Genomic DNA, 13,111 nt, shown 5'->3' on the forward strand with positions numbered 1-13,111 from the left:
CCTATTGTTATTGTTGCCACTGATGTTGTTGCTGTTGGCTAGGACACAGAGAAACAGAGAGAGGAGGAGAAGACAGAGAAAGGGGGAGAAAGACACCTGTGGACCTGCTTCACTGCCTGTGAGGCGACCCCCTACAGGTGGAGAGCTGGGGGCTTGAACCGGGATCCTTGTACCAGTCCTTGAGCTTTACTCCACATGAGCTTAACCAGTTGCGCTACTGCCTTACCCCTGACAACACAACTCTTTCAGTACCATAGAGATCACACAGTGTACAGTCTAACAAACACCAATTCTCGATTTCTTCCTTGGAAATTCAAATATAAGGTAAATTATACAAAACTTCATGCCATCAGGAGATACCTTGAAATTACTGTCTGGCTGTTACCCTACTTTCTTAGGACTGCCCCAATCCTTGTCTGCTCTAAAACTTTTGCCTTGATTCTTCTATCTACTGCCATTACAATGAGTCCCTCCTTGCAGCTGAGGGGTTTCAGTGAGTACTTGCACCCTAAGAACCAAATCCACATATAATAGCAGATATGTGATCTTGTACTGGTCCTGTAGCTTGGCTGCAGAATATTATTACACTGAATTTTTATTTTTCTCTCTTTTCTTTTTCAATGTTGTATTATCTTTGTTTATTTGAAAGACACAGCCAGAAATCAGGAGAATAGTTGAAATCTCAAGGGAGAAAGACAGAGAGACACCTGCAGCAGTACTTCTAAACTTCCAAAGCTTTCCTCATGGAGGTGGGAACTTGGGGATTGAATCCAGGTCTTTGCATATTGTAACATGTGTGCTCAACCAAGTGTACCACAATCCAGCCACCACACTAATTTTTTTCTCATTTCAAACCCTGTACTGTTTCTGCCACATACTGGCATTTCCCTTTAGAAGTTGTTCTACAAAGAAAAAAGATCTTTGCAAGAGCAGTGGTGTCAGAAATAATCTCTCATCATAGAGGGATCAGAAAGTCCCTCCCAAGTTCCCTTTGACTTTTTTTGGGATTCAGACAGATAAGGAGACATTTCAGATTAGATGAGAACACCACAGTGAGTGAACTAAATAGAAACAAAGTGAGACTCTGAGTCTAGGAATTGCACCAATGACTGAACAGGAAAACTTAATTGAATAGTATTTTTTACAGTTTTTTTTTCCTCAGCAAACCTGAGAATTCAGTTAATTTTTGTCTTACTTTGAGTTAAGAAACAGATAGTTTAATATGAAACTGAGTGTGTAATGGTCCTGCCTTCCCCACTGGTGAGGGCTAATATTTTTCTATAGTAGGTGATTTTACGTAATCGTGGTTTACAAGGTGGTTGACATCTCTTATTTTTGTCTGTTGGACAACTGTAGACACAAAGTTGGCAAAGATTCCTTTTTCTGATTTCTTATTTATGTGTATGTGAACTTAAAGCAATATATGATACACACCCCCTTATTTCTATCTACAAAATCACACCACAGACATTCCCTCACACTTGTACCCATCAGCACACATACCACATATTCATACATACAAATCATTATACATGATTCTTCTTCTGATTATTCACTTAATTTTGTTGGGTTTTATCATATAAAAGGTTACAATTATCCCCTTTACTTGAAAAATTCAAAGTTCAAATTCACTCCTTAATTTTCCAACTTTGAAAGAAAAAAGTAAGACACTTTTTTTTTATTTGCTTGTTGTGTTTCTCTCCTTTCATTTCATTGGGCATATTACATTTTTATTGTTGACATTCTTGCTTAGGGTGAAATCATTGGCTTGGCTTATTTGTATAAAAAATCAGATGTTTTATAGACCTTCTAATAGTGTGTGTGGTATGAAATTAATTATCAAAGATTTGCAGAGAGTTTTAAATTAAGACTTCCTCTGCATGTCAAGGCAAACAACTGGTTCTGTTTTTGTCACTAATATAAGGTTTTATTTGCTGCTTTTTTTTTCCCTCTCTACAATGAAATGATAAAACAAATCTTCAACTTATTTTAATGTGCTAATTGGGGGTTATTACAGATCATTTTATTTACATTGAAGTAAGAAAGCACCAATTCATTTTCCTTGCACAAACAACTGAGAAAGGATTTTAATTGCCTCCTATATAAACATGTATTTGCAAAGATAAATGATAAATAGAACTGAAAACCTAAAAGAAAATTTTATTTGCGTGTTGGATTACATTGAATCCATGGCTTTCTAAATAGATTCCTAATACCTAACTGCCCTTTTGAACTAGTGATTGCTGCTTATAATGTTACATACTTTGCAAAAAATAAAGGTTGGCCTGGTTTAAAAAATATATAGAAAGTGAAACAAATACAAAATTATTTCAGAACATTTGTATTATGTTCCCAGTATTTTAAGGTGATATTGTGGTGGATTAGCTAGTAGTTACAATCTAATTTTACTGGATCCCATACTAGGGACAACAGAGAAACACAAATCTAGCATTTGATGCTACAGTGGTGGATCTCTCTCACTCTTGATCATATTACAAGTGTATTTTCAAAAACTTCCTTTCTGGCCTTTCAAATTTCAAATTATTCCCTCAGGCTTTTAAACATGCCATAGCTAATTATTATGTGGGAAGACAGGTATAAATGTGTTATCATTGGGAAATAATTGTCAGAAAATGTTTCCGTTTAATAGTTTAAGCCAAGCAAATTCATATGGTAAACATCCCAGTGACTTGAATATAGAACTGTTTTCTACATTGACTTTTCATTCACACCTTTCTAGAGAATCTCTACAGAGACTGGGGGAAGTCCAGCTTAAGCTGATGTGGTGTTTGGTATGAAAAGGGGGGGACAGCAATATTAATTAAATATGGTCTTTGTAGACTTTCTAGCTGTCTAGATTTTTCTCCTACCCTGAATCCCTGTCCCCTTCAAATGGACAATTGTTCTTTGTGGTTTAGGAGCTATCAGCTGACAAGCTCATTGCCAGCTACCTGACAAGTTATCATATCCATTCAATTTCCTGACTCATGATTCAGATATACTTAGGTTTATTACTCTTTGAAAAATGTTATTGTGGGGGAAGTTGTCACACCCAGTTAAGTGCACATAATACTGTGTAAGGACCAGGATTTGAGCTCCCACTCCCCACCTTTATCATGTATACTTCTCAGCTATGAAGCAGGTCTATAGATGTCTTTCTCTCTGTCTCCCTCTCTTCTCACAATTTTCTCTGTTCTGTCAATAAAATAGAAAAAAAAAGTTTATTTCCATATCGCTATATGAAAATCACTAGTCTTTAACTCTATTAAAGAAAACTTGCAGAGTATGGAGTTGAGCCAGAAAGGAAAACATGGGATAGCTAGGGAAGAGACATAGTCACTACGCAGGATGGGGGGTGGTGGTCACAGAGTAGGAAATTACTACATGGAATTTGTCGAATATCAGTGATATTGCTGAACAAGTTTAGCAGAGTTACTGTTAAAACTAGTTTGTTAAGGAGGGAGTTTTGTCAGTGCCAAGGCAGAGAATTAATTATGGGCAGGGATATATAGTATAATGGTTATGCAGAGAAACTTTCACACCTAAGACTCCAGTGTCCAGATTCAATCCCTGACACCACCATAAACCAGAGTTGAGCAGTGCTCTGATAAAAAGTAATAATAATAAATTTAATTAGGAGCATATGAAGAAAAAGAGATCATTGGTAACATTTTGGCAACAATGTCAGCTCAGCTCAATGAATAGCAGGAATTTTGGGAGTGAGGAGGCTTTCCTAGCACTTTTACCCACTTGCTGGGATACAAACATATCTTCCCCTATTTGCCATTAGACAAAAGAATACTAAAGAAAAAAAAAAGAAAAAAAAAAAAACTTGGACTGTCAACCTACTTTTTTTACATAAGCCTGAAGTCTCAGGGACATGACATCAAGATGTAGTTGTCATTGAATTCTCCAAGAGAAGGGCTCTGAGTTTCCTGGAAAGGGAACTGGGGCTAGGAAGTCTTCAAAGACTATGTTTTCTTGGTATTGCTATTTCCTGTTTACTGGCCAAAGCCATTTTTTCTATTTCACATGGAAGATGGGGTACACTGAGGTCTTGCTGTTTATTTAGATCTTCATTTTTGGGTCTATATGGCAGAGGAAAAAATGTTGCTTCACTATGGTCTTCTAGTGACATCCAACACCTCTGTCATTGAATTCTTCAACTGATCTAAGTGTTCAAAAACTGATTCAGCTCTGATGTTCCCTGGAATTACTCTTGTGGTGAAATACAATGTAGACATTTAATACAGTATGTTTCCAAAATCAAACACTCTTGAAAATCAATACCAATGCTCTCATTTCTAAATCCCCTCTCACACACACACACACCCAGGGCTGGCATGAAAGCTTACTTGGACAGTGTACTTACTTGCTTTGTCATGGGCATGACCCAGGTTCAAATCCAAATCTCAACACATTGAAGTTATATTTCAGTACCCTGATGTCTTTTTCTTTTTACTTATCTCCCTACTTCTGTCTCTGTCTTTCCTTCTAAAAAGTCAGTATGGAGCAGTGAAGTCTCAATGTTGGAAAAAAATAAAATAGAAAGATCTTTCTCGTCATCCTTTACTCAGCCCTTCTCATAACTCAGTACAGAACTATTTTCCATTGTCCGGACTGCTAAAGATCTTATTAGGCATATGAGTCAGCTGAGGTTATCTTGAGCAGGGACCAGAGACCACTGGCTCTATATCTTCATTTTAAAACTGTAGTCACAGATACCACCCATATGAGAATGTGATTTTTCTCCCTAAGACCCACAGGGAGAAAAGATGCTAATGATGTTCCAAATGTTGATGGTTCTCTGGCCCCAGGAGATAGCAGCAAGGAGGACCATTTGCTCTGGTTCAGGGAGCAAGAGGTGGGGGCAGCTTTCCTAAGTAGAAGCAGCTGTGCCTTCTACCAGATGTGTAATTGTCATATCGTTTCTTTATATTTTTTTCCCTCTTCATTTCAGGAACCTCAGAATATAATTAATTTTTGACTATGGCAATAAATCAAAGCTTTGAATATTACAGGAAACTTTTCTCCCCTTCTTAATGACTCCATAGCATATTTCCACTCCCTCTTCTCTCACATTCTGTATTTCAAAACCACCTGAAAACTATGTATATATTCTAGGAACTGACTGACTCCATGTTTCAGTCTATAGAATCTGGAGTTGAAAAATAAAAGTAAAACAAGAAATAGCACCTGACACCTGGTCTGGGACATCTTTTTATTGGCTTCAGACATCCCTAGATAGTCCCTTACAAGAGTTAGCTAAATTTATCCTCTCCATTTTTAAGATGTACGCTTTGCATATAAAAACATTCACAATCCACTTCTTATTCACTGTAGTATTCTGCAAAGGAGGCTCTGTAATTGATGAGAAATAATAATAATAATAAATGTAGGAGATGCAATACATAAAACTCTCTGTGTGCAAGCTATGGATGAAAACATAGAACAGCCTCTGGGCTAATCCCTGCTCTTTCAAAATTGCTATTTCTTTTGTTTCCTCACCCATGTTCCCCCAACTCTCCCAGATTTAAATCTTTAGCCTCTGCAGCAGCATCAAGCAGAGGAACAAATATGCTTGGTTCTCTTAATGAGCTGCTTCCTCTGAATTCATTTTGGAGAAAGAGCTCCAGCTGAGGAGCACAGCAAAGGGAAACAGAACATTCCAGGACTGATTAATCCTGAGACAATTATTTAGCAAGAAGCCAAATGGAACTTGAATTGTCTCCCACTTCTGTGCAAATCTTACCTGAACCACTAAAGTTCAGGTGCAGGAGGCAAATGACAGACTGGACTGAATTTGAGAGAAGTCTGCATCCACGGCAGATTCAGATGCCAAGATTTGACTCCTGGGTACCCTGCTAAGAACTGTAAGCTAGACAGGTTATTCTAGTTCTGTTACCCTCAGTTTGCTTGGCTGGAAAATGGACCTGATAATAGGATCTCAATGGAAAAAAAAGTGATGATTAAGAGACATAATTCTGTAAATCATGTAGGTCTTGTGCACATGCTAAACTATTTCATTTTTTAAAATTTATTTTATTTTATTTATTTATTCCCTTTTGTTGGCCTTGTTTTTATTGTTGTAGTTATTATTGTTGTCATAGTTGTTGGATAGGACAGAGAAAAATGGAGAGAGGAGGGGAAGACAGAGAGGAGGAGAGAAAGATAGACACCTGCAGACCTGCTTCACTGCCTGTGAAGCGACTCCCCTGCAGGTGGGGAGTCAGGGCTCCAACCGGGATCCTCTTGCCGGTCCTTGTGCTTTGCGCCACCTGCACTTAACCTGCTGTGCTACATACAGCCTGACTCCCTAAACTATTTCATTAAAAAAAATATTTATTTATTCCCTTTTTGCTGCCCTTGTTGTTTTGTTGTTGTAACTATTATTGTTGTTGTTATTGATGTCGTTGTTGGATAGGACAGAGAAAAATGGAGAAAGGAGGGGAAGACATAAAGCGGGAGAGAAAGACACCTGAAGACCTGCTTCACCGCTTGTGAAGTGACTCCCCTGCAGGTGGGGAGCAGGGGCTCGAACCGGGATCCTTGCACCAGTCCTGTGCTTTGCACCATGTGTGCTTAACCCGCTGTTCTACCACCCAACTCCCCTAAACTATTTCATTTTTAAATGGATTGATTTAGTTTGACTAGAAGGTGAAACCACAGAGGGAGGGGGCAGGGAAAGGGAGAAAGGTAGAGATACTTTAGCACTGCTCCACTGCTTGTGAAGCCTCCTCCTTTCATGAGGGGACCAAAGGGCTTGAGCCTGGGTTCCTCAGGCATAGTAATGTGTGTCTTCTACCTAATGCATCACTGTCTGAATGCTAAGCTATTTTAACAGTACTATAAGTCCAGTTGTGGCACTGGAAGCTCTGAGGCATCACTGTACCAGACTATGTTCCTCTTGCTCTCCAAAGAATCATGGTCTCTAATTGAGTAGGCAATATCATCTAAGACAGCAGAGTAACAGTAATAAAGAAGGCAGGATGCAGATTTGTCCTTGGTTAGGTAAACATATATCAGGGAATATTAAGGAAAATTTCCTGGAAAAGGCAGAAGTTTGATTATGTCTAATAGAAGGAGAATAATTGAGGTGCGGGGTGGCCTGTGGCTGAGGTGGGGGCGCGCGGGGCACCCGGGAGCCACCGGGGTGGTGACCGCCGGGGGACCGGGTGGGACCCCGCCTGGAGGCCCTGCACTCGCGGCGCCTGGTTCCCCGCGGGCCTGCAGGCCTCCCCGGCTTCCTGCTCGGCCGTGCAGTCCCGGAAGTAGCCTCCCCAAGCCCTGCGCTGGAGCCCAAGGAGTGGGATTACCTGGACCCCATTCAGAGAAGCCTGTACAAAGACGTGGTGATGGACAACTATGGGAATCTGGTCTCCCTCGATGTTTTGAACAGTGATAAGGATGAGGAACCAATCATAAAACAAGAAATTGAAGAAATTGAGGAGGAAGTGGAACCACAGAATGTAATACTTACAAAAATTAAAAGTGAGATTGACCAGGACCCCATGGATAGTGGAACCTTTGAACTTGTTGGTAGGTTAGATAAACAAAGAGGAATCTTCTTATGGGAAATACCAAGGGAGTCATTATCTCAGGAACAGAGAATATTCAGAGGAAATAATAATATTAACCAAAAGAGAACAAACTCAGAAGAGAAATGTCACAAATGTGAAGAATATGGAAAGAATTTTGTCCGCAAAGCCCATTTCATTCAACACCAAAGGGTTCATAGTGGTTCATACTTTTCAGTGCAATGAATGTGGGAAAACTTTTAGCTGAAGTTCATTTGTTATCGAACATCAAAGAATTCACACTGGGGAAAGACCCTATGAGTGTAATTACTGTGGAAAAACCTTTAGTGTGAGCTCAACCCTTATTAGACATCAGAGAATCCACACTGGAGAGAGGCCCTATCAGTGTAATTAGTGCAAACAAAGCTTTAGCCAGAGAAGGATCCTTGTTAAACATCAAAGGATTCACACAGGTGAGAAATCCCATAAATGTAGTGACTGTGGAAAAGCTTTTAGTTGGAAGTCACACCTTATTGAACATCAGAGAACTCACACAGGTGAAAAACCTTACCACTGTACCAAGTGTAAGAAAAGTTTTTGTCGAAATTCATTACTTGTTGAACATCAAAGAATTCACACTGGGGAAAGACCTCATAAATGTGGTGAACGTGGGAAAGCCTTTAGATTAAGTACACACCTTATACAACACCAAAAAATTCACACTGGTGAGAAACCTTTCTTTGCATTGAATGTGGTAAAAGCTTCAGCCGGAGTTCATTCCTTATTGAACACCAAAGGATTCACACAGGTGAAAGACCTGTAAAGAGTGTGGAAAAAGTTTCAGTCAACTTTGCAATATTACTCATCATCAGAGAATTCACACAGGAGACAAACCCCATAAATGTGGGGAATGTGGAAAAGCCTTTAGTAGAAGATCAGGTCTTATTCAGCATCAGAGAATTCACACCAGAGAGAAAGCATATTCATACAATGAAACTAAGGAAAGTTTTGATCCAAATTCCAGTCTTGTTATACAACAGGAAGTCTACCCTAGGGAAAAATCTTATAAATGTGATGAATGTGGGAAAACTTTTAGTGTCAGTGCTCATCTTGTACAACATCAAAGAATTCACACTGGTGAAAAGCCCTACCTATATACTGTATGTGGGAAAAGCTTCAGTAGAAGCTCATTTCTTATTGAATATCAGAGAATCCACACCGGTGAGAGGCCCTATCTTTGTAGACAATGTGGCAAAAGTTTTAGTCAACTTTGCAATCTTATTCGACATCAGGGTGTTCACACAGGTAATAAACCACATAAATGTGATGAATGTGGGAAGGCCTTTAGCCGGAACTCAGGCCTGATTCAGCATCAAAGAATACACACAGGAGAAAAACCTTACAAGTGTGAGAAATGTGACAGAAGTTTTAGTCAACAACGCAGCCTTGTTAACCATCAGAAGATTCATGCAGAGGTAAAAATCCAGGAAACCTATGAATGTGATGCGTGTGGTGAGGCGTTCAATTGCCGTACCTCTCTTATTCAACATCAGAAATTACATACTGCATGGTTGCAATAAAAGTAGAGAAATATCTAAATTATTTGACTTGAGATTACCTACCCAAGTGCTGTTTCAGTATGGATCAACATGAGTCAAGTTTAAATAAATTCTCCTTAACCTCAGACAAGTGGCATCTATAACGATTCCACTATAAATAGTGGATAATTGAAGTTGAAGATTTACATTACCCTTTGTGTTGATGATCATAAAGACAATAATTTCTTTAAGTGTCTTTAACAAATCAACAGAGGTTAAACCCAGGATCTGAGCACTTTGTTACAATTAAAGGGAGTACAAAATTACAGTGGTGCAAGGAAGGTTGAAACAGTTAATAGAAAACTGGAACTAGCGCAAAGCCCAAGGACTGGCATAAGGATACCGGTTCAAGCCCCCGGCTGCCCACCTGCAGGGGGGTTGCTTCACAGGCGGTGAAGCAGGTCTGCAGGTGTCTTTCCCTCTGTCTGTCTTCCCCTCCTCTCTCCATTTCTCTCTGTCCTATCCAACAATGACGACAACAATAACAACTACAACAATAAAAACAAGGGCAACAAAAGGAAATAAATAAAATATTTTTTTAAAAAAAGAAAACTGGAACTAATGACCACTCTACCACCATCTTATCTGGTGGCTCTTTCAGTCCCATGATTATTGGCTATGCATGCCAAAGTCCAGTAGTTTAAGTATATGATTAAGTTTTCAAGGAAACAAAGCCCAGCTTTTGTCTTTCAAAAAAATCCAAAGTTGGTTTCATTCTCTCTCCCTCTCTCTTTCTCTCTCTACTAAAGAAAGACAGCTTTTTGTTAGATGATTTGTGAGAGGCAATTCCAATGCCTTGTAGTTCCCAAGTCTGTTAACTTAGTACACTACTGATTTTACATATAAAAATTGTGTGATTAAAACTGGTAAAGGTGTTACCAAGGAACCTTTGGGGAGTGCCTTTTTCTCAAGATGGACCCAAAAAAAGGTGGAGGAAGACAGCTCTTCCTTTTGTGCCCTCTTATCAGTGAAATATATTTATAGTCCTAAAAACTAACCTTATTCTTCCTCTACCAATAGCATGTGAAAATGTACATGTTTTGATTATGAAGAATTGAAAACTTAATCTCAGGAACCTGAGATATTTTGGTATTGCTTTGGTTTTCTTTTTTGGTAACTAGATTTTGCATGCAATTTTGAAGTCCTCATTTCTGGTTCTAGGACTTCCCTTAGTTAATGTCTATTATCACAGCCTATTCATCTTTTAATCATTAAACATGTTTGTTTTGTGTAAAAAAAAAAAGGAGAATAATTTTGTTCTATATTATCCTACTTACTCATGTTGAATTTTATTATTTATTTATGTATTTTGACACCATTAGGGTTCTATGCCTGAACAATTCCATGGCTTCTGGAAGACAACTTTTTTCTTTCTTCTAGAAAGAGAGAGACAGAGAATGATACACACACAGAGAGAAACACACTTAGAGAAAGAGAGCACACAACAGTGCTCCACTGCTCTTAAAGATCCCCCCTGCCATTGCAGGGGCTCCCATGTGGAGGCCTGGCACTCAAATTGTTGTCCTTGTGCATTGTGGTATATGAGCTCCACTTGGGGGCCACCACTTAGCCTCTTACCCATGTTGAAATTCTAAGCACTAACAGAACTGAAGACAAACAAAGCCTATGTCACTGAGATTTCTGTAGGCTCACTCTGGATACCGTGAAATAGTCCAAGAAGCTGGTGGAGATAAAATACCTAGAGTGAATTCTGCTCCAACCCTATATGCAAAGATACATCTGACCCTTGTGAAGTTGTTAGTCTGCAGTCACCTTTACAAAATAAGGCATGGTTATTGTATATGATGAACCTGTACTTCAGAGTATATAGATGATTCTAGAAAGCAGTGGGTCTTAGTGGAAGTCTATGCACTCAAACATTATAATCCCAGACCCTGCCTTTGCCAATTCCCAGATGTGGGGCCCTAAGCAGGGGGCTTTGCAGATGCTGGTGGTGACTAACCTGTTTGCCTTCTAGTGAGTAAATGAGGATGGAGAAAGATGAGTTTGTGAAACTCAAGCCTGGCCCTCAATAATTGTCACTTCCCTTCTTTCCCTGACATTTATTACCAGACTTTCCCTGGTGTCCAACCCTCCTGGACAACAAAGAGTCTTGATGTTAATTCTTAATTACCAGCATGATACAATATGGTTGGCTTTCAGCTTGCTATGAATTCATTTCATTATTCCCAGGCTGCTTAAAACAATGCACATATAATGAATGAGTTCTCTATAAACATGCATCTTAGTCTACATGTAAATACTGAACACAGCTGCCTGAAACAGAAATTAAATGACTTCCCTTGAGGTTTTTTTGGTGCTAAGAATTCCAGGATGCTCTCATTCTCTCTTCAAATGGCTTGAGAGAGGACATATTAGGAGATAAGACCTCTCTCTCACTCCAGTTCTGGGAATACAAGGAGTAAACATGACAAGCAGCACCTACACAAGGACTCTTGATATGTGTTCATGAAGCCGGTCTCTCACTTAACTGGAGGCTACCTTTACACTCACAAAACACTTCCCTCCTACGCACATGCACACACACACACACACACACACACACACACACACACACACACACACACACACACACCTCATTCTGCCATCTCCAATCTGTCTCCCACCCCATAGTACCATCCAGGTAATTTTAGGTGAAGTAACCAATGATCTTCCTGTCTTAAACACAAAGCAAGTCCCTCAGACCTCATCACATCCTGTCTTTCTAAGTTTATCACATAAAAATATCACTTTCTCCAACTGACAGCCTCCATGTCCCCAGCTGCTCTAGATTCTTCGTCTAGCTAAGGAGAGGGTCTGGATTACAGGGGGACTTCACTACTCACTCTCATCTCAACATTCTTATCCATGCTTGTGACTCACATCAGCTCTGCACATGAACATTGGTGGAAAAACATGTACCTCCAGTATCATGTCCTCACTAAGCCCCAAAGTGCATAAGAGATCATCTACATAGTCAGACTCAATACACTGCAGGGTCAAGAAGTGAAGAATTCCCAAGACAAAGTCTGTCTTGCACACCTAACACAAAATCAGTAAACAAGACAGAATTATGAAGTCTCTCTATATCTCTCCATCACTCACCACATTGGATAAATCTCTAAGTTGTTCCAGTCCTATCTCTGGACAGCCATCCTGTTCAGAAAGATTTCTCTGTTTTCAGTGTTTTCACTTTAAAAGCTACTGATGTCATTGTCAGTGCCCCTTCCCAATGCTCTTTCCCCACTCTTTTTCCCTTGGAGCCTTATTTTATCCTTTTATTTTAAAGGATAATTGCAAAAGGGTGTTGAAGTGTAGGAGAAAACATCCTCCTTCTTTGAACTTCTTCTGGGGCTGATCAAGTGAACAAATTAACAGTAGATATATTAGTAGTTGAAAAGAACAAATTTAATTACACAGTTATCAAAAATTTACATGACTATAAATTATTGGTTAAATGGAGCAGATTGAGGACTTGATTCTTGAGTTAATGAATAGGACTGGATCCTGGATTATGATAGAGAAGGGGATCTCACATGACAAGAAGGCTCATCCACCAAATCAGATTCTCCAGTTATTTTCCCTGTCATAAAATAGGTTCCTCTGATAACAAAAAAAAAAGTTATTCCTGGAGGTGAACTTAAATGTGGGCAATCATTCTTTAAGGTAATGGTAATAGTTTCTCTTGAAGCCCACAGGGCCTCAGTTGGCCTTATCTCTACATGACTAAATGATGTATAAAGGAAAAAATACCACAGTTAACCTCTCGGGAAAGGGTTATCTGAATTTTCAGTAGTGAGGGTGTCTATCCTCTCAAAGGCAGTTGAATAACCATCACTCAGATAAAGATATGGACCTTAGCCAGTGTCTGAGAGGGTCTATACTTCTTCCATGTTTCTCTCTAACTGACATCCCTTTCCTTTTTGATAATTCTCTTGCTTCTATTTGTTGCTCTGCAACCTTATTAGGTATCCCTGAAAAATAGTGTGTGGATCT

The 13,111-nt window shown here is 39.3% G+C and overlaps 1 pseudogene; it reads left to right on the top strand.

Moving 5' to 3' along the window:
• Window positions 1-7,105: 7,105 nt before the first annotated feature.
• On the top strand, window positions 7,106-9,650 carry LOC103117235 (zinc finger protein 189-like; annotated as a pseudogene).
• Window positions 9,651-13,111: the final 3,461 nt, after the last annotated feature.

This window comes from Erinaceus europaeus, chromosome 11 (genome assembly GCF_950295315.1).
Source record: "Erinaceus europaeus chromosome 11, mEriEur2.1, whole genome shotgun sequence".
Taxonomy (NCBI): Eukaryota; Metazoa; Chordata; class Mammalia; order Eulipotyphla; family Erinaceidae; genus Erinaceus; species Erinaceus europaeus.